General features: G+C 38.2%; 1 pseudogene; it reads right to left on the reverse strand.

Annotated features, from left to right (window-relative positions):
* Positions 1-4,747: 4,747 nt before the first annotated feature.
* On the reverse strand, positions 4,748-5,733 carry LOC133764013 (SERTA domain-containing protein 4-like; annotated as a pseudogene).
* Between the last annotated feature and the right edge of the window lie 20,223 nt (positions 5,734-25,956).

Consider the following 25,956-nt stretch of genomic DNA (forward strand, 5'->3'; position numbering starts at 1 on the left):
CAAACTATACTACAGATAAAGGGTTGATAACCAGAATCTACAAAGAAATAAAGAAACAACAACAACAAAACAAACAACCCACTTAAGAGATGGGCCAAAGACCTCAATAGACATTTTCAAAAGAGGAAATCCAAATGGCCAACAGACACATGAAAAAATGTTCAAGATCACTAGCAATCAGAGAAATGCAAATCGAAACCACAATGAGGTTTCACCTCACCCCGGTGAGAATGGCTCACATTCAGAAACCTACCAACACCAGATGCTGGAGAGGATGTGGGGAAAAGGGACACTAACCCACTATTGGTGGGAATGCCATCCCACTCCTTGGAATTTACCCAAAGGAAATTAATTTGGCAAATAAAAAAGCCATCTGCACATTAATGTTTATTGCAGCTCAATTCACAATAGCTAAGACCTGGAACCAACCCAAATGCCCATCCACGGTAGACTGGATAAAGAAACTATGGGACATGTACTCCATAGAATACTATACAGCAGTAAGGAACAATGAAACCCGGTCATTTTCAACAAGATGGAGGAATCTGGAAAGCATCATGCTGAGTGAATTAAGCCAGTCCCAAAGAGACAAATATCATTTGTTTTCCCTGATCGGTGACAACTGAGCACCAAAGGGGAAACCTGTTGAAGTGAAATGGACACAATAAGAAACAATGACCTGATCAGCTCTTGTCCTGACTCTAGATGTACAATGTAATACTTTATCCTTTTTAGTATTTGTTGTTGTTGTTGTTCTAGTACTAGTGGTTGAACTCTATAATTAACACACAATTATTCTTAGGCATTTAAATTTTAACTGAAAAGTGATCCCTGTTAAATTTAAGAGTGGATAAAGAGAGAGAGGGGATGTACAATTTGGGATATGCTCAATCAGACTTGCCCCAAATGATTGAGTTAGAAATGTGCCAGGGAGTTACAATACAATCCCATCAAGGTGGCATGTATAAATACCATCTCACTAGTCCAAGTGATCAATTTCAGTTCACATTCGATGGCTCGGATAGGTCTAAGAATCAAAGGGATCACACAAAAAAGACAAGTGTCTACTAATACTAACTGATAGAATCAAAAAGGGAGAGAAGGATCCAACATGGGAAGCGGGATACACAGCAGACTCATAGAATGGCAGATGTCCTAAACAACACTCTGGCCTCAGAATCAGCCCTTAAGGCATTGGGGTCTGGCTGAAGAGCCCATGAGAGTATTGTGGGCATGGAAAGCCAAGATACCATGGAAAAGAAAAAAAGAAGAAGACCTAAATGAATGGTCTCTGTGAGTGAGATCCCAGTGGAAAGAACGGGGCCATCAAAGGAGGTACCTTTCTCTGAAGGGAGGAGAGAACTTCCACTTTGACTATGACCCTATCGGAATAAGATCAAAGTCAGCACACTCTAAAGGCTTCCATAGCCCTGGCAACTCATGACTAGAGCCTAGGGAGATTACTGACGCCATGAACAGGAGTGTCAAATTGTTAAGTCAGCAACAGGAGTCACTGTGTACTTACATCCCATGTGAGATCTGTCCTTAATGTGTTGTCTAATGTGCAGTGATGCTATAACTAGTACTGAAACAGTATTTTTACACTTTGTGTTTCTGCGTGGGTACAAACTGATGAGGTCTTTACTAATTATATACTGAATCGATCTTCTGTATATAAAGATAATTGGAAATGAAAAAAAAAAAAAAACCCTGGTGTTAAACTGTGCGCTTGCTCCTGATGTGGGATCTCTGTCCTTAATGTACTGTACATTTTGATTTAATGCTATAACTAGTACTCAAACAGTATGTTTCACTTTGTGTTTCTATGTGGGTGCAAACTGTTGAAATCTTTACTTAATGTATACTAAATTGATCTTCTGTATATAAAGAGAATTGAAAATGAATCTTAATGTGAATGGAAGGGGAGAGGGAGCGGGAGAGGGGAGGGTTGCGGGTGGGAGGGAAATTATGGGAAGGGGAAGCCATTGTAATCCATAAGCTGTATACTGGAAATTTATATTCATTAAATAAAAGTTAAAAAATAAATAAATAAAAATAAATTGGAAATGGCATAGAAAATTAATTAATTTAAAAAAAAATATTATGTAGGATCTCTGTCTTTAATGTGCCGTACACTCTTATTTAATTCTATAACTAGTACTCCAACAGTATTTTTTTTCACTTTGTGTTGCTATATGGGGGCAAACTGTTGAAATCGTTACCTAATATATACTAAACTGATCTTCTGTATATAAAGAGAATTGAAAATGAATCATGATGTGATTGGAAGGGGAGAGGGAGCGGGAAAGGGGAGGGTTGTGGGTGGGAGGGAATTTTTGGGAGGGGGGAAGCCATTGTAACCCATAAGCTGTACTTTGGAAATTTATATTCATTAAATAAATGTTTAAGAAAAAAGTTTTAAAAATAAAAATAAATAAATAAAAATACATAAATAAAAATATAATTTCCACATTGAAAATAAATATATAAAAATAAAATAAATAATCTTTAAAATAAATAGATAATTATGTATTCTAATGCAGTTATAACGAAAAATACAGAAATCCCGAATACATTTTTTTTTGACAGGCAGAGTGGACAGTGAGAGAGAGAGACAGAGAGAAAGGTCTTCCCTTTGCCTTGGTTCACCCTTCAATGGCCACCGCGGTAGCGCACTGCGGCCGGCGCACTGCACCGATCGGATGGCAGAAGCCAGGTGCTTATCCTGGTCTCCCATGTGGTGCAGGGTCCAAGGACTTGGGCCATCCTCCACTGCACTCCCTGGCCACAGCAGAGAGCTGGCCTGGAAGAAGGGCAACCGGGACAGGATTGGTGCCCTGACGGGGACTAGAGCCCAGTGTGCCGGCGCCGCAAGGCCGAGGATTAGCATAGTGAGCCGCGGCGCCAGCCCCGAATACATTTTATCTAGATTCTGTCACTAACAATATCTTGGAAATTTGTGATATTACATCAGAACTCAGATATAACTACTATTACAGTCAATAGAATGCTTCTACATGAATTCTTCTTATTCTTCCATAGAAACACTCAATTTCATTTTTAATATTTTATTTAAGGTATACAAATTCTATGCACCTCATGTATACAGATTTAGTAACACAGTGGTATTTCCCCTCCCACCCTCCTTCCAACCTCTGCTCCCACCCTCCATCCTCCTTCCACTCTTATTCTCTAAATTTTTACAATGATCTAATTTCAGTTTATATTCATAAAATTAAACATATACTAAGTAATGAATTCAACAGTGTGAAGGAAAAACTCTGTTCCTCAATAGTAGAGACAAAGAATATAAACAACCATAGAAGTCTCAGTTGTCAATTTCACTCCTATACATTGCATTCTTGATACTTTATTGGTTACCACAAATCAGAGGATGCATGTGGGTTTTGTCTTTTGGGGACTGGCTCAGTTCATTGGACAATAAAAAAACCAAAATGAAACAACCAAAAACCCAGAAAATACAAATCCCAAAAACAGACTGTTGCCATAGAACAGCTCAAGCAGCTTGTGCTGGTTTCTCACAGCTCTCTATTGTTACTCCTTGCCTATCAAAAAAATGCAAATTGAAAAGCAACTAGGCATCAGAAATAAAGGATGAGAGATGTTGAATCAAAAGTTGAACACAATAGTTCAAGGCTAAGTTTCCAAACCATATTGATCCACCCTCTTATTTTTTCCTTTTTGTTAAATCCCTGTTGTAACTCTGATTAATCTTTAATTTTCACATAGGCAAAATTAAGATAAAGTAAGACACCAATAATTGCTCTGTATACTGCCTCTCTCCAAACCTCAAACACCCATCATTGTCATGCCAGGAACTTGTAGGGAACATAGCCCCCATCAACTGTACAGTGACACCTACAGGTGTGTTTCATGACTGCCCATTTTCATATCACAATAGACTGTAAAAATACCAATACTGTTTTTTTGAAAGGCAGAGTTAGACAGTGAGAGAGAGAGACAGAGAAAAAGATCTTCCTTCCATTGGCTCACCCTCCAAATGGCTGCTACCACCAGTGCGCTGCACCGATCCGAAGCCAGGAGCCAGGTGCTTCCCCTGGTCTCTTATGCAGGTGCAGGGCCCAAGCACTTGGGCCATCCTCCACTGCCTTCCCGGGCCAGAACAGAGAGCTCGACTGGAAGAGGAGCAACTGGGACGAGCCAGTGCCCCAACCTGGACTAGAACCCAGAGTGCCGGTGTTGCAGGCAGAGGATTAGCCTAGTGAGCCATGGCGCCAGCCTAAATACCACTACTTAACAGCACCATGAAGCCATTTCACCTAGCTTCCTGCCTTCAATCTTTTCTTTAGAAAAAATAACTATCATGAAAAAGAAGCAGATATTCTTTGGTGGTTATATTGATTGGCTTTCCAAATAACTACCTAATTAATTGGCAAATGCATTGAAGATTCTTAGCTAGTGACAGACTCCTTGGGGGTCAGAGACACTGGAGATGTCACAGGTGCACATTATTCCCTCCCATCTAATTTATTTGTCTCTTCTGTAAGAAAACTAAGATATACTCTTCTGCATTAAGTCAACTTGGTATAATCACTACATTGATAAATAGCTTGCTGGTGCCCACTATACAGATCTTTTATGCAATCTGCTCTGTAGACATTAACATGAACAACACGTTCATGGCATAATTTTATCAGGTGTACAAAACTATAAAATCCATTCAAAATAAAATTTGTGAGAGCTAATTGATCATGCTGGGCCTGTGTTAAAGTTTTGGGAGAAAAGATGACTCATGTTTTACTTCCTTTTTCCTTAAGGACTTTTTCCAAGACTTACTGAGATGTTTTTCACCATATCCAGTCTCAAAATAATCATAAAATTGGCCTTTGCATTCAAAAGCAAGGTCATTTCTCACAGGTTCACAGCTGAGGGGGCTACCATCTCTGCTGGTGTCATTATTTGCTTTCTCATCATGTAGTGACCTGATGTTAGTGACAAACGTTTCATTGGCAACTATCTGGCCATCACTCTTGCACACAGGTGCATGGCCTACATCAAAATCCACTTGGTGGGAACAACCAGGTAATGGTAGAAGGGAAGAGGAAGGGGAGGCAGTGTTGGAGGCACTTCTGACATTAAGATTGACAGAGAAGTGTAAATTAGGGTAGTGACCACGACACTCTTGGTAAAAGCAGCGGGCATGGAACTTTCTCACAATGCTCTTCTGCCACCCATGGTCATTTTCGATAAGGGCGGTCCTGAGTCATAACCAATTCTTGGGTGGAAGCATTGAAAGAACTGGCAGGGAAGCACCAGTTATTCTGCATGATGATTTCGCCATGGAACCATTGTATCAAATTGTTTATAAGAACAGATCTTCATAGGTACACCTCTGGATCATCAATAAACTAGCTTTTCCAAGGACTTACAAAGAATGTGGGCTTCTTCCTCAAAAACAGATGGTTTTATGGCTACAGATGCTGCGTGGTGAGTGAAAATCTTCTTCCACATACTTCCTCTTAAAGTATGTGATATTGGATGTTGTTATCGGATTTGAAATTCCCTGTAATGTGATCCTGCCAGAGGGACACCAGCCCCTTGGTCTCCCTGTGAAGGAGCCAGTGTTGGTTACACAGGGCTCAGGCCTCTGTAGCTGTCAGCCTCCCATAGTGGTTGGTACCTGGCAATTTTTGCACTTCCTTTCAAGACAATGGGCTCGCAGAATATATTAATGGACCAAACCAGAGTCATCTCTGACAGCCTCAGATCATGAGGTCAGCGGGGAGGCAGAGGCCTCTAGTCTGCACCAGGATGCACAGAGGTGCGGGTCCAGATCTGTGGGGGCCACTGGTGCATGGTGGGCGAGGGTCCCAGCAGGTCCCCACCATGTCTCAGGCACTGCGCTGCCATCGCTGTAGATGGTTATGGTGATGAGCCTCTGCTTCTAGGGAGGAGCGCACGAAACCTATCAATCCTGTTTGCCATTCCCCTGTGAATTTCCAAGGAGAGGCTGTGCAGGATGCTCCTGGGGACCAGACAAGGAACAGCACAAGCGCTTGCTCTCCCTCTTCTCTTGCTCCTGCTGCCCTGCCGCCACCCCTCTTCAGCATCACATTTTTCATAGATCTGAGAACAAATGTCATTGGTATTTTATTGGGTTCCCACTGAATTTGTAAGTTGCTTTGGTAGTATGAACATTTTGATGATATTATTTCTTCCAATCCTTGAATAGGGAAGCTTTTTCCATTTTTGTGACATATTTTTTCCTTAATGTTTTCTAATTTTCACCACAGGACTCTTCCACCACCTTGGTTTAATGAATTCAATGGTATTTAATTTTTCTGTAGCCATCTTGAATGAAATTTATCTTTGAGGTTCTTTCTCAGTCATCGCATTTTCTAAGTATACAAAGGCTACTAATTTTTGTGTGTTAATTTTATATCCTGCAACTTTACCAAATTCTTTTCTGAGTTCCAGTAGTCTCTTAGTGGAGTCTTTTAGTTATCCTATATATAGAATCATGCCATCTGCAAACAGGGATAGTTTGACTTCCTTCTTCCTAATTGGAATCCCTTTGATTTATTTTTCTTGTCTAATGGCTCTGGCTAAAATTTTCAGGATTATATTGAATAGCAAGGGTGTATCGTTGTCTGGTTCCAGATCTTAGTGGTGATGCTTCCAACTTTTCCCAATTCAGCAAGATGTTGGCTATGGGTTTGTCATAAATTGCATTGTGTTGAGAAATGTTCCTTCTATACCCAATATGCTTCAAGCTTTTATTATGAAAGGATGTTGTATATTATCAAATGCTTCCTTCGCATCTATTGAGATTGTCATTTGGGTTTTATTCTTCGTTTTTTAAAGTGATATATCACATTATTGATTTACAAATGTTGAACCATTCCTGCATACCAGGGATAAATCCCACTTGGTTCAGGTGAATGATTTTGCTGATTTATTGTTTTGATTCCATTAGATAGCATTTTGTGAGTTCATCAGAGATATTGGTCTACATTAATTTTTCTGCTATATGTTTTTATGCTTCATGCAAAAAGGTGATGCTGCTCTCATAGATGGAGATTGGAGATATTTTCTCTATTTCAATTGTATTGAAAAGCTAGAGAATTATAATTAGTTATTCTTTAAAACTGGTAGAATTTGGTAGTAAAGCCATCCAGTCCTGGCCTTCCTTTGTTAAGAAGGTCCTATATTGGTTTCAATCTCCATTTTGGTTATTAGTCTCTTTAGGTGTTCTGTGTATTCATGACTCAATTTTGGTAGATTGTAGGTGTCCAGGAGCTGGGTCTTGGTCTGGTTGAAACCAAGGGCCAGGAGATCTATCTGGATCTCCCACTGGTGTGTCAGGGGCTCAGGTACTTGGGCTATATTCTGCCACTTTCCCAGGTACATTAGTAGGGAGCTGGATCAGAAGTGAAGCAGCTGTGACTTAAATGGCATTCATATGGAATGTCAACATTGCAGGTGGTGGCTTAACCTGGAACTGAACCATAATGCTGGCCTCAGAAGTTAAGATTTTGAGTAGTAGTTACTGAATTTTAAGTTTATATAAAGTTTAATTTTAAATAAGAGCTATGCTTAACAACTGACTACCAAAGTTTCAAAAACTTGAGCAATCAGCTACCAAGATGAATATAAATTTATTTCAAGAAAATTAATTAGTATTTCTCTACTGTTATGACTCACTAACTTTGTTACATATTACCCATGAATTCTAGTGGTACAATTGCCTTCAAATGCTATATTTAGTTTAGTTACCAGCTTAGTTGCTAAAATGATCTGCTTCTGTTACCCAGGTAATCATTTTATTAGGGTCTATCTTATTAAAGCTTTATAATATGTTTTTCCTGATCATATAACTAAGACATTTTTACTATATTAAATTTGAAAATATAAGCCATTTGAGTCTGTTCACCTTCCATTTTCAATAGAAATAACTCTAATTAGGATAACTGTGTTACATAGATGAAAGGAAGATGTCAAACCAAGGAGAAGGTTGAAATATAAATTAGGGAAGTGTACTTATTTTTGATGTTTATATTTAAATTTGAAAATATATTAAATTTGAAAATATAAGCATTTAAAAATTATCAACAATTAATTTTATTTCTCTGTAATAAAAATTTTCTTAATTCTTTCAGAATTTTGTAAAATAGTCAACTATAGGAAACCAAATAATAATTTGGTATTTTGCAGTTTCTTTCTTCATCTAGAAGTATATATCTATTATCTATGTATACATATGCTGAGGCCAGAGAGTTAACTATTCCCACTGATTTCTTTCTTACAGTACTGATGTTAATTTGCAGTAGCAACAACCTATCTTTAGGTGTCATAATATATACTCTAAACAAATAATTACAAACATTTTATCTCTATTTCCAGTCTTCCTTGAGAATGGGGACTGCCTGACTGACCCAGATTAGATCAACAGATAAAATGGGTAGTACAGAAAATGGTTTTCAGGGTAAAGTTTTATTTTCATTGTTGAAGTTGATAGATGAATAAAATAAGTGTGATTTTTCATCTTCTGAATTTAACATAGTTGTCTGGAGTTATAGCAGACAATAAATGAAGATGCAGTGAAAGGAACACAGGAAAAGGCAAAAGAAATTTCAGAGATGCCAGCCTTGATATCTTTGAGCCGCTGAACTAAACTCTCCAGAATTCTGAAGAGACAAAAAAAAAACACAACTTTTTCTGTCTTCAATACACTATTTATTATATTTCTCCCTGATATGCTTGCTTGCTCTATTCACAGCCTAAACTGCAGACATACTGAGCCAGGTTGTATTATGCTTCCATGCTTTGACTTACACAGGCCCCTGTGATTAGGATGTACCTTTTCTCTTTGATCACCTAGCTTAAGTATAAAGTACAGTGTAATTTACTACATAATTTTGATTCCTCCTTTAATCAACTGTCACTTCAGTGTTAGAAATACTTTATCTTTGATCCTTATTATAACTTGTATATTCCTCATACCGCCTATAGCACTAACATTTGTTTGTATCTGCATTTCTCTGAATTGCTTCTTAACTTTTTTCCATTATTGTCCTCTGCTGGAAACTTTATTATATAATTTCACCCTTAATTGTTCCCATTCTCTCACTAAATTTTAATACTACCAACATGTTCTAGTTCTGTTTATATATTGTACGCATATATCTGTGTTAATACATAAAAACAGTAAGATTTTTAAATCCTGAGACAAACCACTTTTTCCCATTTGGGGCATTACTATCTCTGTCAAGAATGTATATTCATAGTCAGCATTTTGTAGACATATGTTCAAATAATATTATAATCTTGATTTTTAGAAATTTAACACAAAAGCTTTGCATGAGGCAAACATGAAAAAGAAGTACGTTTTGCTAATTTATATGTCAACCTTCTCCTTGGTTTGACTTCTTCCTTTCATCTATGTAAGACAGTTATCCTAACTAGAATTATTTCTATTGAGAATGGCAGGTGGATAGACTCAAATGGTTAAGACAAAAGGGTTAATATTGACTTATGTGATGGAATAGATTGGATAAAATTTTGACATTAGATGTAGTTTAATTCAGAGTCTTTCATTCTTTTGGGCCTGCCATGTGCTCTAGCTTTGACTTATTTCCAGATTTGTGTTCTTTAGCCTGTGGGTCACCACTTTGTAAATTTCTCACCAGAGTATATCTATTGAAGTCAGAAACCTCCTGCCACAGTGTTAGGAAGGGAATGCCAAGAGAAGAAGGCCCAAGAAACTTTTCATAGTGAATTCTTTTAAGTATGATTCAAGGGAGGAGCAGAACATAACTCTGTAATATTGATGCTAAAAAAAAACAAAGCAAGAAAAATTACATTACTTGACTTTAAAATATGCTGCATAATGATAGAAATTAAAGCAGAACTGTATTGGAATAAAAGCAGATAAGTAGGCCAGTGGAACACAATAAAAACCCTAGAAGTAAATGCTCACAGCTACAGGAAACTAATCTTTGACAAAGATGTGGAGAATATGTGTTAGTAAAAGGGACATGTTTTCAATGAATGACACAGGGAAAATTGGATTTCCAAAGGGAGAAGAATGAAAATCAACTCTATCTTTCACCATGCATACATAATCAATTAAAAATAAATTAATGGCCTACATGTAAGACTTGAAAGTATGAAACTACTAAAAGAAATCATAGGATATGAATAGACACAGATTAGAATAATGTTTTAATAAAATCAGACTGCAAAAACACAAGAAACAAAAACAAAAACATACAAATAGGACTTCCTTAAACTGAAGTGCCCCAAAGGAAACAATCAACAGAGTAAACAGACATCCTACAGAATGGGAACAAATTAAATGCCCATGAAGTGATGAATGATGAAGAAAATGTAGTTTTTTGTTTGTTTAATTTTTTATTTATTTATTTTTGACAGGCAGAGTGGACAGTGAGAGAGAGACAGAAAGGTCTTCCTTTTGCCGTTGGTTCACCCTCCAATGGCCGCCGTGGTAGGCGTGCTGAGGCCGGCGCACCGCGCTGATCCGATGGCAGGAGCCAGGTGCTTCTCCTGGTCTCCCATGGGGTGCAGGGCCCAAGCACTCGGGCCATCCTCCACTGCACTCCCTGGCCACAGCAGAGAGCTGGCCTGGAAGAGGGGCAACCGGGACAGAATCGGTGCCCCGACCGGGACTAGAACCTGGTGTGCCGGCGCCGCAAGGTGGAGGATTAGCCTAGTGAGCCGCGGCGCCGGCCAGCAAATGTAGTTTGTACACACACATACAATATTGCCAGTCAGCACTGCTATTTGTGACAACAAGGGGGGAACTGTAGGTCATAATGTTAAGTAAAATAGGTCAGGCACAGAAAGACAACTATAGCATGATCTCAATCATGTGGAATGTAAAATGTTATTTAAAAGCTGAAAGTAAGGCTGGTGCCATGGCTCAATAGGCTAATCCTCCACCTGCGGAACTGGCACCCCGGGTTCTAGTACTGGTCAGTTCTGTCTCGGTTGCTCCTCTTCCAGTCCAGCTCTCTGCTGTAGCCCAGGAGTGCAGTGGAGGATAGCCCAAGTCCTTGGGCCCTGCACTTGCATGGGAGACCAGGAGAAACACCTGGCTCCTGACTTCAGATCAGCGTGGTGTGCCAGCCACAGTGCATGGGCCACAGCGGCCATTGTGGGGTGAACCAATGGGAAAAGGAAGACCTTTCTCTGTCTCTCTCTCTCTCTCTCTCTCTCTCTCACTGTCCACTCTGCCTGTCAAATAGATAGATAGATAGATGCAGAAAGTAGGGGCTGGCACTGTAGCATAGTGGGTAATGACACCATCTGCAGTGCCGTCATCCCATTTGGGCAGCAGTTCGATTCCTTGCTGCTCCAGTTCTGATCCAGCTCCCTGCTATAACCTTGGAAAGCAGTGGAAATGACCCAGGTCCTTGGGACCTTATGCCTGTGTGGGAGACCCAGAAGAAGCCCCGCATTCCTGGCTTTGGAACAGCACAGGTCTGGCTGCTGCAGCCATCTGGAGAGTGAACTAGCAGATGGAAGACCTCCCTCTCCAACTTCTGCCTCTGCCTTTCTGTAACTATGCCTTTCAAATAACTAAATAAATTATTAAAAAATCTAAAAGTTCAATAGTGATTACCAGAGACAGAGGAGAGTAGGAGAGAGGGAGACATTGGTAAAATTTGGTTAGCTGCAGTGCATAGTAATTTATAGTAAAACAGGAATTTTGGTGTTCTGTTACAGAATGAAGTGAATAGAAAATATACTGTGCAATTTTCTAAATGTAAAACAAAGGATTTTGAATATTTTCATGATTAAAAATGTTCAATGTTTGAGGATATTGCTAAACTTAACTTGATTTGAATGTTCTGTAAGGTATACACGTGTTGAAATATCACAAGACAATCTACTTGAAAGGCAGAGGGAGAGACAGAGAGAGAAAGAGATCTTACAACTGCCAGTTCACTTTCTGAATGCCTGCAGCACAAGGGCTAGGGCAAACTGAAGCCAGCAGACAGGAACTCCATATGCATTTCCCATCTGTTGTGCTCCAAGATGTATTAGCAGGAAACTAGATCTGTACAGCATAGCTGGGATTGCAATTGACACTATGATATAGAATGCTGATGATTTTTATGTTTTAATTAAGAGTATCGGGTTTCTATTACCAATGAAAATTATATTGCTTTGCATTTCATCACCTGGGGCATGTGCTTATCTCTGAACTAACCCCCATAACTTAAGAGTACAAAACTATTGGGAAGAAGGACTATTGTTGAATGAGAAGAACAGCCTATATAGTAAGAAATGGAGCTGGCAGAGGCACTGGAATAGAAATAATTAAAAACTGGGTTTTTTTCCCCACATAATTATGGGCTGAATGGTCTTCTCCCAAATTTGTGTGTAAAACTCTAAGCTCTAGTAGCTCTAATACATCACAATGTAAGCCTATTTGGAGATAGGTTCTTTAAAAACATAATTAAGGTAAAATGATTATTGTACCATATTATGATTGTATTCCTTTAAGACACAAAGGGATAATTAACAACACTGGGAAGAAGACAGAGGGAGAAGACAGCCATCCACAGCCCAGGAATGAGGACTTGCAACAAATCAACCTTACTGATACCTTGATCTTGAACTACTATTCTCCAAAATTGTGGCAAAATAAATTTATGTTGTTTAAATAACCCAGTCTATGGTACTTCATTTATACAGTAATTTTTTTTCTTTTAAAATTTTTATTAAAATAAAGAGAACAGATTTCATGTATTTTATAGGTACACGTCTAAGAAGAAAATCATATATCCCTCTCTCCCTCTTCCCCTCCCTCAATCACCCACTTTCCTCCCTTTTTTCATATTTTTCAGACATAATTTCAATCCACTCTATAATCACAGGCTTAATTCATCACTAGCCATAATACTGAACAAGTAAAAAGTAGGAAGAACATAGAATCTGAAGAACATAATACCAGCAATTTCTTTATTCTCTATTATATCCTGAAGCATATCTTCTAAGAACTGTATCAGGGGATGAATCATGGTTGTACCAATACAATTGTGCCAGGGGATTCCAATACAATCCCATCAAGGTGGCATGTACCAATGCCATCTCACTAGTCCAAGTGATCAATTTCAGTTCACAATTGATCACACTGATAGGTCTAAGAGTCACAAGGGATCACACAAACAAGACTAGTGTCTGCTAATACTAACCGATAGAATAAAAAAGGGAGAGAATGATCCAACATGGGAAGCGGGATACACAGCAGACTCATAGAATGGCAGATGTCCTAAACAACACTCTGGCCTCAGAATCAGCCCTTAAGGCATTTGGATCTGGCTGAAGAGCCCATGAGAGTATTGTAGGCATGGAAAGCCAAGATACCATGGAAAAGGAAAAAAAAGAAGAAGACCTAAATGAAAGATCTCTGTGAGTGAGATCCCAGTGGAAATAACAGGCCATCGAAGAAGGAGGTACCTTTCTCTGAAGGGAGCAGAGAACTTCCACTTTGATTATGACTCTGTTGGAATAAGATCGAAGTCAGCGAACCCTAAAGGCTTCCATAGCCTTGGCAACTCATGACTAGAGCCTAGGGAGATTACTGACGCCATAAACAAGAATGTGAAATTGTTAAATCAACAACAGGAGTCACTGTGTACTTATGTCTCATGTGAGTTCTGTCCTTAATGTGTTGTCCAATGTGAAGTAATGCTATAACTAGTACTGAAACAGTATTTTACACTTGTGTTTCTGTGTGGGTGCAAACTGATGCAATATTTACTTAATATATACTAATTCGATCTTCTGTATATAAAGAGAATTGAAAATGAATCTTGATGTGAATGGAATGGGAGAGGGAGTGGGAGATGGGAGGGGTGTCATTTCCTTTTTGAAATTATTCATTTCTCAAATTAGTTACAATATACTTTGTTAGACAATATTTATCCTTTTTCCATTTTTTGTTTCCAACTTATAATTTACAAGTCTGATTTCTATATATACCTTTACCATGTTAGTGTAAGTAATTCCTAGCATTATGAATTTATGGCTATCTGGATTGCCTTTATCAAGCAAAAATAATTAAATCCCTTAAATTTTTAATTTTTTCCCCTGGGGACTTTCATGAATCCAGCTCTACGGAGCAACCTTAGAAAAGACTGAGCATTAACCCTTTCCAGGTAAGCTTATTTTTCCCTACTCTGGATCCTTATGGGACCATGAATTTACTGTTGATATTTGAAAGTTTCAATAGAGTACTTCTAAATTCTGGCATCTTTCCATTATGATTACTTAGAAAGTAGCCAGATATTTGTTTCATTTACATTTCCCAATTTCTTCTTTCATTTGTAATGTATTTGCAAAGGACTATATTATAGTAAATTTCCTTACATGTGCTTATTATTCTATTACTGCTCCTACAAAATTACTAATTTCTCAGATAATCACTGTGTCTTATTTCTTTACATCTGCACCCATTCTTTTTGTTTGTTCTCTGAATATACAAATGTAATCCATGCATATTTAAATATATTATAAGGCAACTCTAGCACTAGGTAACTAGTCATTTTGGTTGGCTTTTTTTTAAGTAATAAATACCCTCAAAAATCTGTATTCATCCTGGAAACATCTGTGTACTCCTAGCTCCTGGTTTCAGATCAGCACAGCTCTGGCCTTTGTGGCCAGTTGTGGAATGAACCAGCAGATAAAAGACCTCTCTCTCTCTCTCTCGGAATCCCCATTTTTCTCTGTGTAACTCTTTGAAATAAATAAATAAATCTTTAAAAAAAAGCTGTGAAAGACTAGTTACTAATATTGGCAAATTTTCAGATTCCGTTAATTGATATAATCTTTAATTTACATTTAAAGAAAAGTTTTTTTCATAAATGTAAATATAAGCCAATGCTATGGCTCACTAGGCTAATCCTCTGCTTGTGGCGCTGGCACCCTGGGTTCTAGTCCCAGTTGGGGTGCCAGTTCTGTCCCAGTTGCTCCTCTTCCAGTCCAGCTCTCTACTGTGGCCTGGGAAGGCAGCGGAAGATGGCCCAAGTGCTTGGGCCCTGCACCCACATGGGAGACCAGAAGGAAGCACCTGGCTCCTGGCTTTGGATTGGTGCAGTGCGCCAGTTGTGATGACCATTTGAGGCGTGAACCAATGGAAAGAAGACCTTTCTCTCTCTCTCTCTCTCTCTCTCTCTCTCTCTCTCTCTCTCTCTCTCTCTCACTGTCTAACTCTGCCTGTCAAAAAAAATGTAATTATAATGAGCTACTTCTCAGCAACGTCCCTTTTATCTCTGTCATTTTACTATGGTTCTGACTGAACTACTGATTTCTTCTCACAGTAATGACAATATATTTTAGTTCATAAGGTGTATATCAATTTTAAACTTTCTTTTCTTTGAATTCAGACATATCACTTATGTGCATCTTTAGTATCTTAATTGAAGGCAGTACTTACACTGTGAAGCTGAGTCCTCAGCTTCCTCAAAGTACATATTTTAACTATTGTGAACAGTTCTGCTATAAACATTGTGGAGCAGAATCTCTGATACAATGAGTTTAAATATGTTAGATAATACTCAGTGTAAGGAACATTGAATCATATGAAATTGTATTTCTAGATGTCTAAGACATCTCAATATTTTTTTCAACAGTGACTGTACTAATCTGCACTCCTGATAACAGTTCAGAAAATTCCCATTTTTCCACATCCTCACCAGCATATTAATGCTCTCTCTTTTTTGGATAATATTCATTGTGGCAGGGGTGAAGTGATATTAATTTGCACTTCCCTGATAGCTAATATTGAGCGTGTATATGTGTGTGTTGAACATTTGCATTTATACTTTTGAGAACTGTCTAGTCAGGTACTTTGCTCAATTTTAAACTGGATTGATTTTGAGTTATGGAGATATTCTCATATTAATCCTTTGTTGGAGCTTGCAAATTTTTTTCTCCCAATTTTTCAGATTTCTCTTAACTCACTGCTTCTTTTTGCTGTGCAGAAGCTTCTGAGTTTGATATAAATTCATTTGTCTAGTTTTCTTAAGTTGTCAGTGTTTGGGGGGGTCTCATCCAAGAAGTTATCATGTTACACAAATATCTTGAAGTGTTTCCCAGTTTTCTTTCAGAAATTTCAGGGCCAGAGATTCAAATCTTAAATTTAGATTTTTGTTCCACCTTGAGTTGATTTTGTATGTAATGAGAAGTTAATACCATACACACACACACACACACTTCAGTTTTGCAAGAACTATTTATTGAAAAGACTGTCCTTTCTTCGGTGTATGTTCTGGGAACTTTGGTCAAAAATCTGTTGCCTGAATATACATGAAATATTTCTGGACACTTTATTTTCTTCCATTGATTTATTTGACAGTTTTATGTTATTACTGAAACTTTGAATCAGGTACTATGATGCCTTGACCTGATTAAAAATTGGAATGACACAGATTACTAGGTATAAGATCAATAGAGGGCTTGGCATTGTGGCATAAACTGAAAAAGCTACTGCCTGCAAAGCCAACATTCAATATTGGCACTGGTTTGAGTGCTGGTACCTCCACTTCTGATCCAGCTTCCTGCTAATAGTCTGGGAAAGCTGTGGAAAATGTCCCATGTTCTTGGGCCCCTGAACCCATATGGGAGACCAGAAGAAACTCCTGGTTTCTGTATCTGGCCTGGCCTAGTTGGCACATAAAAATCCACCAGTTTTGGTTTGTTCACATGGTAACTGATATCATTGAACGGATTTATAAGTTCTAACAGCTTTTTGGCATAGTGCTTAGTTTTTATCCAGGTACATCATGTAATCTGCAAATGTTGATGGTTTTACCCCCTTCTGTACACTGCTGGCTAGTTACAGTTTTGTACACTTTAAAATATTTTGCAATAATTTGAAAAAATATTGTAGTTATTACCTTTTAAATGTTTTGTAGAATTTAGGGCTTTCTTTGATGCAACACTTTTAATTACTACTTCAGTACTATTCCTTGCTATGGATTGTTTATATTTTCTATATCTTCTTATTTAATCTTGATATGTTATACATATTCAGAAATTTACCCATTTCATTGAGGATTTTCAATTTGTTAACACACAGTTGTTCATATCAGCTTTTCATGGCCCATAATATTATGTGGTTATCAATTGTAATGTTTACTTTTCTTCTCTAATTTTATTTCTTTATTTTTTTATTAAACTTTTATTTAATGAATATAAATTTCCAAAGTACAGCTTATGGGTTACAATGGCTTCCCCCTCCCAAAACTTCCCTCCCACCCACAACCCTCCCCTTTCCCGCTCCCTCTCCCCTTCCAATCACATCATGATTCATTTTCAATTCTCTTTATATACAAAAGATCAGTTTAGTATATATTAGGTAATGATTTCAACAGTTTGCCCCCATATAGCAACACAAAGTGAAAAAAAATACTGTTGGAGTACTAGTTATAGCATTAAATAAGAGTGTACAGCACATTAAAGACAGAGATCCTACATAATATTTTTTTAAAAATTAATGAATTTTCTATGCCATTTCCAATGTAACACCAGGGTTTTTTTTTCATTTCCAATTATCTTTATATACAGAAGATCACTTCAGTATATAATTAGTAAAGATCTCATCAGTTTGTACCCTCGCAGAAACGCAAGTGTAAAAATACTGTTTCAGTACTAGTTATAGCATCACCGCACATTAGAAAACACATTAAGGACAGTTCCCACATGGGATGTAAGTACACAGTGACTACTGTTGCTGACTTAACAATTTGACACTCCTGTTCATGGCGTCAGTAATCTCCCTAGGCTCTAGTCATGAGTTACCAGGGCTATGGAAGCCTTTAGATTTCGCTGACTTTGATCTTATTCTGATGGGTCATAGTCAAAGTGGAAGTTCTCTCCTCCCTTCAGAGAAAGGTACCTCCTTCTTTGATGGCCCCGTTCTTTCCACTGGGATCTCACTCACAGAGATCTTTCATTTTGGTCTTCTTCTTTTTTTTCTTTTCCATGGTATCTTGGCTTTCCATGCCCACAATACTCTCATGGGCTCTTCAGTCAGATCCGAATGCCTTAAGGGCTGATTCTGAGGCCAGAGTGTTGTTTAGGACATCTGCCATTCTATGAGTCTGCTGTGTATCCCGCTTCCCATGTTGGATCCTTCTCTCCCTTTTTGAGTCTATCAGTTAGTATAAGCATACACTTAATTGTTTGTGTGATCCCTTTGATTCTTAGACCTATCCGAGCCATCGAATGTGAACTGAAATTGATCACTTGGACTAGTGAGATGGCATTGGTACATGCCACCTTGATGGGATTGTATTGGAATCCCCTGGCACATTTCTAACTCCATCATTTGGGGCAAGACTGATTGTGCATGTCCCAAATTGTGCATCTCCTCCCTCTCTTTTTCCACTCTGAAATTTAACAGGGATCACTTTTCAATGAAAATTTAAACACCTAATAATAATTGTGTGTTAATTACAGAGTTCAACCACTAGTACTACAACAACAGCAACAACAACAACAACAAATACTAAAAAGGATAAAGCATTACATTGTACATCTAGAGTCAGGACAAGAGCTGATCAGGTCATTGTTTCTTATTGTGTCCATTTCACTTCAACAGGTTTCCCCTTTCGTGCTCAGTTGTCACCGATCAGGGAAAACAAATGATATTTGTCTCTTTGGGGCTGGCTTAATTCACTCAGCATGATGTTTTCCAGATTCCTCCATCTTGTTGAAAATGACCGGGTTTCATTGTTCCTTACTGCTGTATAGTATTGTATGGAGTACATGTCCCATAGTTTCTTTATCCAGTCTACTGTGGATGGGCATTTGGGTTGGTTCCAGGTCTTAGCTATTGTGAATTGAGCTGCAATAAACATTAATGTGCAGATGGCTTTTTTATTTGCCAAATTAATTTCCTTTGGGTAAATTCCAAGGAGTGGGATGGCTGGGTTGTATGGTAGCGTTATGTTCAGGTTTCTAAGGAATCTCCAGACTGACTTCCATAGTGGCTTAACCAGTTTGCATTCCCACCAACAGTGGGTTAGTGTCCCTTTTCCCCACATCCTCTCCAGCATCTGGTGTTGGTAGGTTTCTGAATGTGAGCCATTCTCACCGGGGTGAGGTGAAACCTCATTGTGGTTTCGATTTGCATTTCTCTGATTGCTAGTGATCTTGAACATTTTTTCATGTGTCTGTTGGCCATTTGGATTTCCTCTTTTGAAAATGTCTATTGAGGTCTTTGGCCCATCTCTTAAGTGGGTTGTTTGTTTTGTTGTTGTTGTTTCTTTATTTCTTTGTAGATTCTGGTTATCAACCCTTTATCTGTAGTATAGTTTGCAAATCTTTTTTCCCATTCTGTCGGTTGCCTCTTCACTTTCCTGACTGTTTCTTTTGAAGTACAGAAACTTCTCAATTTGATGCAATCCCAAATGTTAATTTTGGTTTTGACTGCCTGTGCTCCTGGGGTCTTTTCCAAGAAGTCTTTGCCTGTACCTATATCTTGCAGGGTTTCTCCAATGCTCTCTAATAATTTGATGGTTTCAGGTCGTAGATTTAAGTCTTTAATCCATGTTGAGTGAATTTTTGTGTAAGGTGGAAGGTAGGGGTCTTGCTTCAAGCTTCTGCATGTGGAAATCCAGTTTTCCCAGCACAATTTATTGAATAGACTGTCCTTATTCCAGGGATTAGTTATGGAGCTTTGATCAAATATAAGTTGGCTGTAGATGTTTGGATTGATTTCTGGTGTTTCTATTCTGTTCCATTGGTCTATCCATATGTTTCTGTACCAGTACCATGCTGTTTTGATAACAACTGCCCTGTAGTATGTCCTGAAAGCTGGTATTGTGATGCCTCAGGCTTTGTTTTTGTTGTACAAGATTGCTTTGGCTATTCGAGGTCTTCTGTGTCTCCATATGAATTTCAGCATCATTTTTTCCAGATCTGAGAAGAAGGTCTTCGGTATCTTGATTGGTATTACATTGAATGTATAAATGTCTTTTGGGAGAATAGACATTTTGATGATGCTGATTCTTCCAATCCATGAGCATGGAAGATTCCTCCATTTTTTGGTATCCTCTTCCAGAACTATATTGAATAGCAGTGGTAAGAGTGGGCATCCCTGTCTGGTACCAAAGTTGCTTCCAACTTTTCCCCATTCAATAGGATGTTGGCCGTGGGTTTTTCATATATTGCTTTGATTGTATTGAGGAATGTTCCTTTCATACCCAGTTTGCTAAGAGTTTTCATCATGAAAGGGTGTTGTATTTTATCAAATGCTTTCTCTGCATCTATTGAGAGAATCATATGGTTTTTCTTCTGCAATCTGTTAATGTAGTGTATTACGTTGATTGTTTTGTGGACGTTGAACCATCCTTGCATACCAGGGATAAATCCCACTTGGTCTGGTGGATGATCTTTCTGACGTGTTGTTGTATTCTATTGGCCAGAATTTTTTTGAGGATTTTTGAATCTATGTTCATCAGGGATATTGGTCTGTAATTCTCTTCAGTGCTGCATCTTTTTCCGGCTTAGGAATTAAGGTGATGCTGGCTTCATAGAAAGAATTTGGGAGGATTCCCTCTTTTTTGATTGCTCTGAATAGTTTGAGAAGAATTGGAGTTAGTTCTTCTCTAAATGTCTGGTAGAACTCAGCAGTGAATCCATCTGGTCCTGGGCTTTGCTTTGTTGGGAGGGCCTTTATTACTGTTTCAATTTCTGTGTCAGTTAGGGATCTGTTTAGGTTTTCTATGTCTTCCTGGCTCAATTTAGGTAGGTTGTATGTGTCCAAGAATCTGTCCATTTCTGATAGATTTCCCTGTTTGCTGGCATACAAGTCCTTGTAGTAATTTCTGATGATTCTTTTTATTTCTGTGGTGTCTGTTGTTACGTTTTCCTTTTTCATCTCTGATCCCATTGATTTCGGTATTTTCTATTCTTTTTTTAGTTAGTTGGGCCAATGGGGTGTCAATTTTGTTTATTTTTTCAAAAAACCAGCTCCTCGTTTGGATGATTTTTTGTAATGTTTTTTTGGATTCAATCCTGTTGATTTCTTCTCTGATTTTAATCATTTCTCTTCTCCTACTGGGTTTGGTTTGGTTTGCTGCAGATTTTCTAGATCCTTGAGATGACTTGAAAGTTCATCAATTGGTGCCTTTCCAATTTCTTGATGTAGGCACCTATTGATATAAACTTTCCTCTTAACACTGCTTTTGTTGTATCCCATAGGTTTTGGTATGTTTTGGTTTTATCCTCATTGACTTCCAGAAAATTTTTGATTTCTCTTTAAATTCTTCTATGACCCATTGTTCATTCAGGAGCATGTTGTTCAATCACCATGTGTTTGCACATGCTCTGGGGATTCCCGAGTTGCTAATTTCCAATTTCATTCCTTTGTGGTCTGAGAAGCTGCACGGTATGATTCTAATTCTTTTGAATTTGCTGAGACTTGCTTTATGGCCTAGCATGTGGTCAATCCTAGAGAAGGTTCCATGTACTGCTGAGAAGAATGCAAAGTCCTTAGACGTAGGATGAAATGTTCTGTAGATATCTGTTAGATCCATTTGGGCTATGGTGTCATTTAAATCTGCTGTCTCCTTGTTGATCTTCTGTCCTGTTGATCTGTCTATCTCTGAGAGTGGAGTATTGAAGTCCCCCAGTACTATTGTGTTGGGGTCTAAGTCTCCCTTTAAGTCCCTTAACAAGTCTTTTAAATAAGCTGATGCCCTGTAATTAGGTGCATATACATTGATAGTTGTTTTATCTTCCTGTTGAATGGATCCCTTAATCATTAAATAGTGTCCCTCTTTGTCTCTCCTGACAGTTTTTGTGGTAAAGTTTATGTTGTCCGATATTAAGATGGCTATGCCCGCTCTTTTTTCATTTCTGTTGGCATGGTTTATCTTTTTCCAGCCTTTCACTTTCAGTTTGTATGCATCATTGTTGGAAAGATGAGTTTCTTGTAAGCAGCAAAAAGATGGGTTTTGTTCCTTAACCAATCAGCCAATCGGTGTCTTTTAACTGGACAGTTCAAGCCATTAACATTTAATGTGACTATTGAGAAGGAGTAGCTTTGCCCTGTCATTTGCCAAAGAGTTTTTCTAATATATGGTTTGAGACTCCTGTGATCTTTTGCTGTGAGGTTTCCTTCCTTTACCTTCTTTCATATTGGTGACCATGTTTCTGTGTTTCTGTATGTAACACATCTTTAAGCATCTTTTGCAGGGCTGGACGAGTGGCGACAAATTCTTTCAATTTCTGTTTGCTGTGAAAGGTCTTTCTTTCACCTTCATTCACAAATGAGAGCTTTGCAGGATATAATATTCTGGGCTGGCAATTTTTCTCTCTTAGTACCTGGGCTATATCTCGCCATTCTCTCCTAGCTTGTAGGGTTTCTGATGAGAAGTCAGCGGTGAGTCTAATTGGAGATCCTCTGAGAGTAATCTGGCGTTTCTCTCTTGCACATTTTAGGATCTTTTCTTTGTGTTTCACTGTGGTGAGTTTGATTACAACGTGTCGTGGTGAGGCTCTCATTTGGTCATGCTTATTAGGGGTTCTATGAGCTTCCTGTACTAGGATGTCTCTGTCCTTCTCCAACCCTGGGAAATTTTCTGCTAGTATGTCACTGAAAATGCCTTCTAATCCTTTCTCCCTCTCCATACCTTCAGGAACTCCTAGAACCCGAATGTTGGTTTTTTTAAGAGTATCTTGTAGATTACTGACAGCATTTTTTAGATTTCCGATTTCTTCTTCTTTTCTTTGATTTGACTGTTTCCTTTCCTGTTCTCTGTCTTCTAATTCCGATATTCTCTCTTCTGCTTCACCCATTCTGTTTTTAAGGCTTTCTAATGTGTTTGTCATTTGATCTATTGAGTTCTTCATTTCATTGTGGTTTTTTGTCACTATCACAGTTTCATGTTCTACTAGTTGTTTCATTTCATTTTGATTCCTCCTTAATATTTCATTTTCCCAAGAGAGATTTTCTATCTTGTCCATTAAGGATTTCTGTAGTTCAAGAATTTGTTTTTGAGAACTTCTTAATGTTCTTATCAGTTTTTTGAGATCTGCTTCTTGCATTTCCTCTATCTCTTCATCTTCATAATCTTGCATTGGCGTGTCTTGTTCATTTGGGGGCATCATAGTGTCTTCCTTGCTCTTGTTACCTCACCTTCTATGCTTGTTGTTTGGCGTGTTGGAGATAATTTATGGTTTTTGGTTTTTTGTTTTTTTTTTTTTTTTGCTGTGGTGTTTTTTTTCTCATTATATTATGCCTCTAAGTGGGCTGTCTGTTTTGTTGGATCCTTAGGGGCTGTGATGGGTGTGGCCAGAGAGCTATGCTTGATTCTTCAGGTTTAAGGCTGTGCAAAGAGCGACTCTCCCAGATTGTTCACTCTCTAATTTTATTTATTAAATTTTTTTCTTCTTTCTTTTGTTAATCTGGATAAAGGCTGTTCTGTTTGTTTTTATCTTCTTAAAAAACAGCTATTTGTTTTGTATCTCTAATATTATTATGTTTCAACTTCCCTTATGACTGTTCTTATATTTGTTATTTCTTGTGCACTACTATTTTTGCTTGTGGTTTATTTTTCTTTTTCTGGGTTTTACAAATGCATCATTAGATCATTTATTTAAGATCTTTTGAATTTTAATTTAAATATTTGCCACTATAAAATTTCCTCTTAACACTGCTTTTGCTGCATTCTATGATTTTTGTCATGTTTTCATATTAATTTAAAAATTTTTCTGACCTCTTTTTTAAATTTTTCAAATGATATGTTGGTCATTCAGTTCATGTTATATAATTTTCATGTACCTATGAATTGTCTATTGCCCTTCTTATTTTTTATTATTGATGATTACTTTGATTTCAGTATGAGAAGGTACATGGTATGATTTAAATCTTTTGAAGTTTTTTGAGACTTGATTTCTTCAGCAGTAATAAGTGTCAGCATTGTCTACATGTGCCACAGGTCTCTGTTCTTCAGACTTTTGTGAATGTTATAGTATGACTTTGAAGTGGCATGAGCTTCCATAGGTCCTTAGTCCCTAGAGAGTTGTCAGTCATACTGGGGTTTGTGATATCTGTATCCACATTTCTGGTTAGGCTATCTTTTTCTATCAGGCAAATATGAGTATTTCTGGTGCTTGTGGGAGCAAAACTTATGGCCCTTTAACTATACTATGTTGATAAGACATTCCCCAGGTCCTGATGTTAACCTAATACCCAGAAATTTAGCATCATGAGCTCAAGTCACAAGTTTGGAAAATGTTAAGGAGACATTTCCCTAGGCGTACAGGGTGAATACAGTTTATGCTGAGGGTTGTGCACCAGCAGGTCTGGGTCTGGAGCACTGGAATGCTCAAAGGCTCCATACCCTAGGGTCTAGGTGTATTTACGTGACTCTGAAATACAGTACACAGAGTGATAGCCCTGCAGATACAGGATACAGTGGGGTCCTATCCAGGTCTCTCAGGTTGACTGCCAATTATTCCAGGGATTGAATTCCAACCTGAAGCATAGGAATATATGCAGGACTGTCTAACTCCCACAGATGAGTGTTATTCACTTGTAACATCAGAAGCAACAATCCTAGAGCTTCAGATAGTGGAGAGAACTTTCCTTTGTGCCTACAAGGCATACAAAAATGATTCACTGTCTTGCCTTCCAGCACCATGTGGTAAGAGTTTCAGAAGAGGTCTCCTTAGGTCTGGTACTCTGGTTTACCTGCTATGCCACAGCACTGTCCCCGGTCTGGTCTGGAATTGTGAATGAGATGCTACTGGTTACTAGCCATAAGAGGCCATGGGAATTTCTTTGCATCATACAGAGCAAGCAAGTAGAGCTCCAGAGCTCCTGCAGTTGCAGGATTCATAGAGTTGCTCTCTACCATGGAAAATGCCCATGCTGTTTCTGGGGACTTCTGGTAGCAAAGGGGCTGCTTGCTTCATCCAAGGCAGGTGGAGTACAGTAGCTTCTGAAAATCAGCTTGGATATGGCACTTTAGGGACAGAAGAAGGCAATGTGGGTTTTGTCTTTGAAGCAAAGAAGTTGCTCAAAACCCAGTCATCACTTGGGGCTTGATTTAAAGTCAGTGAGGACTAGAATTCTCTCATAGTTGGGGCAGTCCATCAGCAGTAGAGGTGCAATTCTTGGTGCTTTCTACTTACCTCTTTTTTTCAAGATGGCATCCCCTGGGGATGGAGCAGTGGCAGTGGCAGTGGGAAGCATGCTTTGTTTCTCCCTCTCTACTGGACTTCAGAGTCTCTGTGCTGTTTTCAAGTCCCATCACTTCTTCAACAAAATTTTTCTTTCAGTCTCCTCAGTTCTAGTATTTCACATATTAAAACCTTTTTCTATACCATATGACCCAGCAATCCCACTCCTGGAAATTTACTCAAACAAAATGAAATCAGCAGATGAAAGAGTTATCTGTATCCCCATATTCATTACAGCTCAATTCACAATAGTGAAGATATGGATTCATATCAAATGTCCATCAACTGAAGACTGGGTAAAAAAAAAACCATGGTATATATACACTATAAAATACTACTCAGTGGCAAAAAGCAATTAAATCTTGTATTTTGCAACAAAATGGATACAACTGAAAGCCATTATACTTAGTGAAATAAGCCAGTCCCAAAAGGAGAGGTGTCATGTTTTCCTTGATCTGTGGTAACTAATAGAGTATCTACAATGTAATGTATAGCAGTGAAGTTGACATTTTGAGTTTCAATAATCATTTATAGCCCTTGTCGCTACTACTGAGGAACAGTGTTTTTCTACAAACTATCTGTTGAACCCTTTACTTAGTGTAGGGTTAATCTTATGAGTATAAATAAACTGACAATAGATTTTGTAAAAATTAAGAGTGGGAATAGAAGAGGGAGGAGAAAGAAGGGGGGGAGCATGGGGGAGGAGGGAGAGTTGAGTGGGAAATATTATTATGTTGCTAAATCTGT

The sequence above is a fragment of the Lepus europaeus genome, chromosome 7 (genome assembly GCF_033115175.1).
Source record: "Lepus europaeus isolate LE1 chromosome 7, mLepTim1.pri, whole genome shotgun sequence".
NCBI classification, from domain to species: Eukaryota; Metazoa; Chordata; class Mammalia; order Lagomorpha; family Leporidae; genus Lepus; species Lepus europaeus.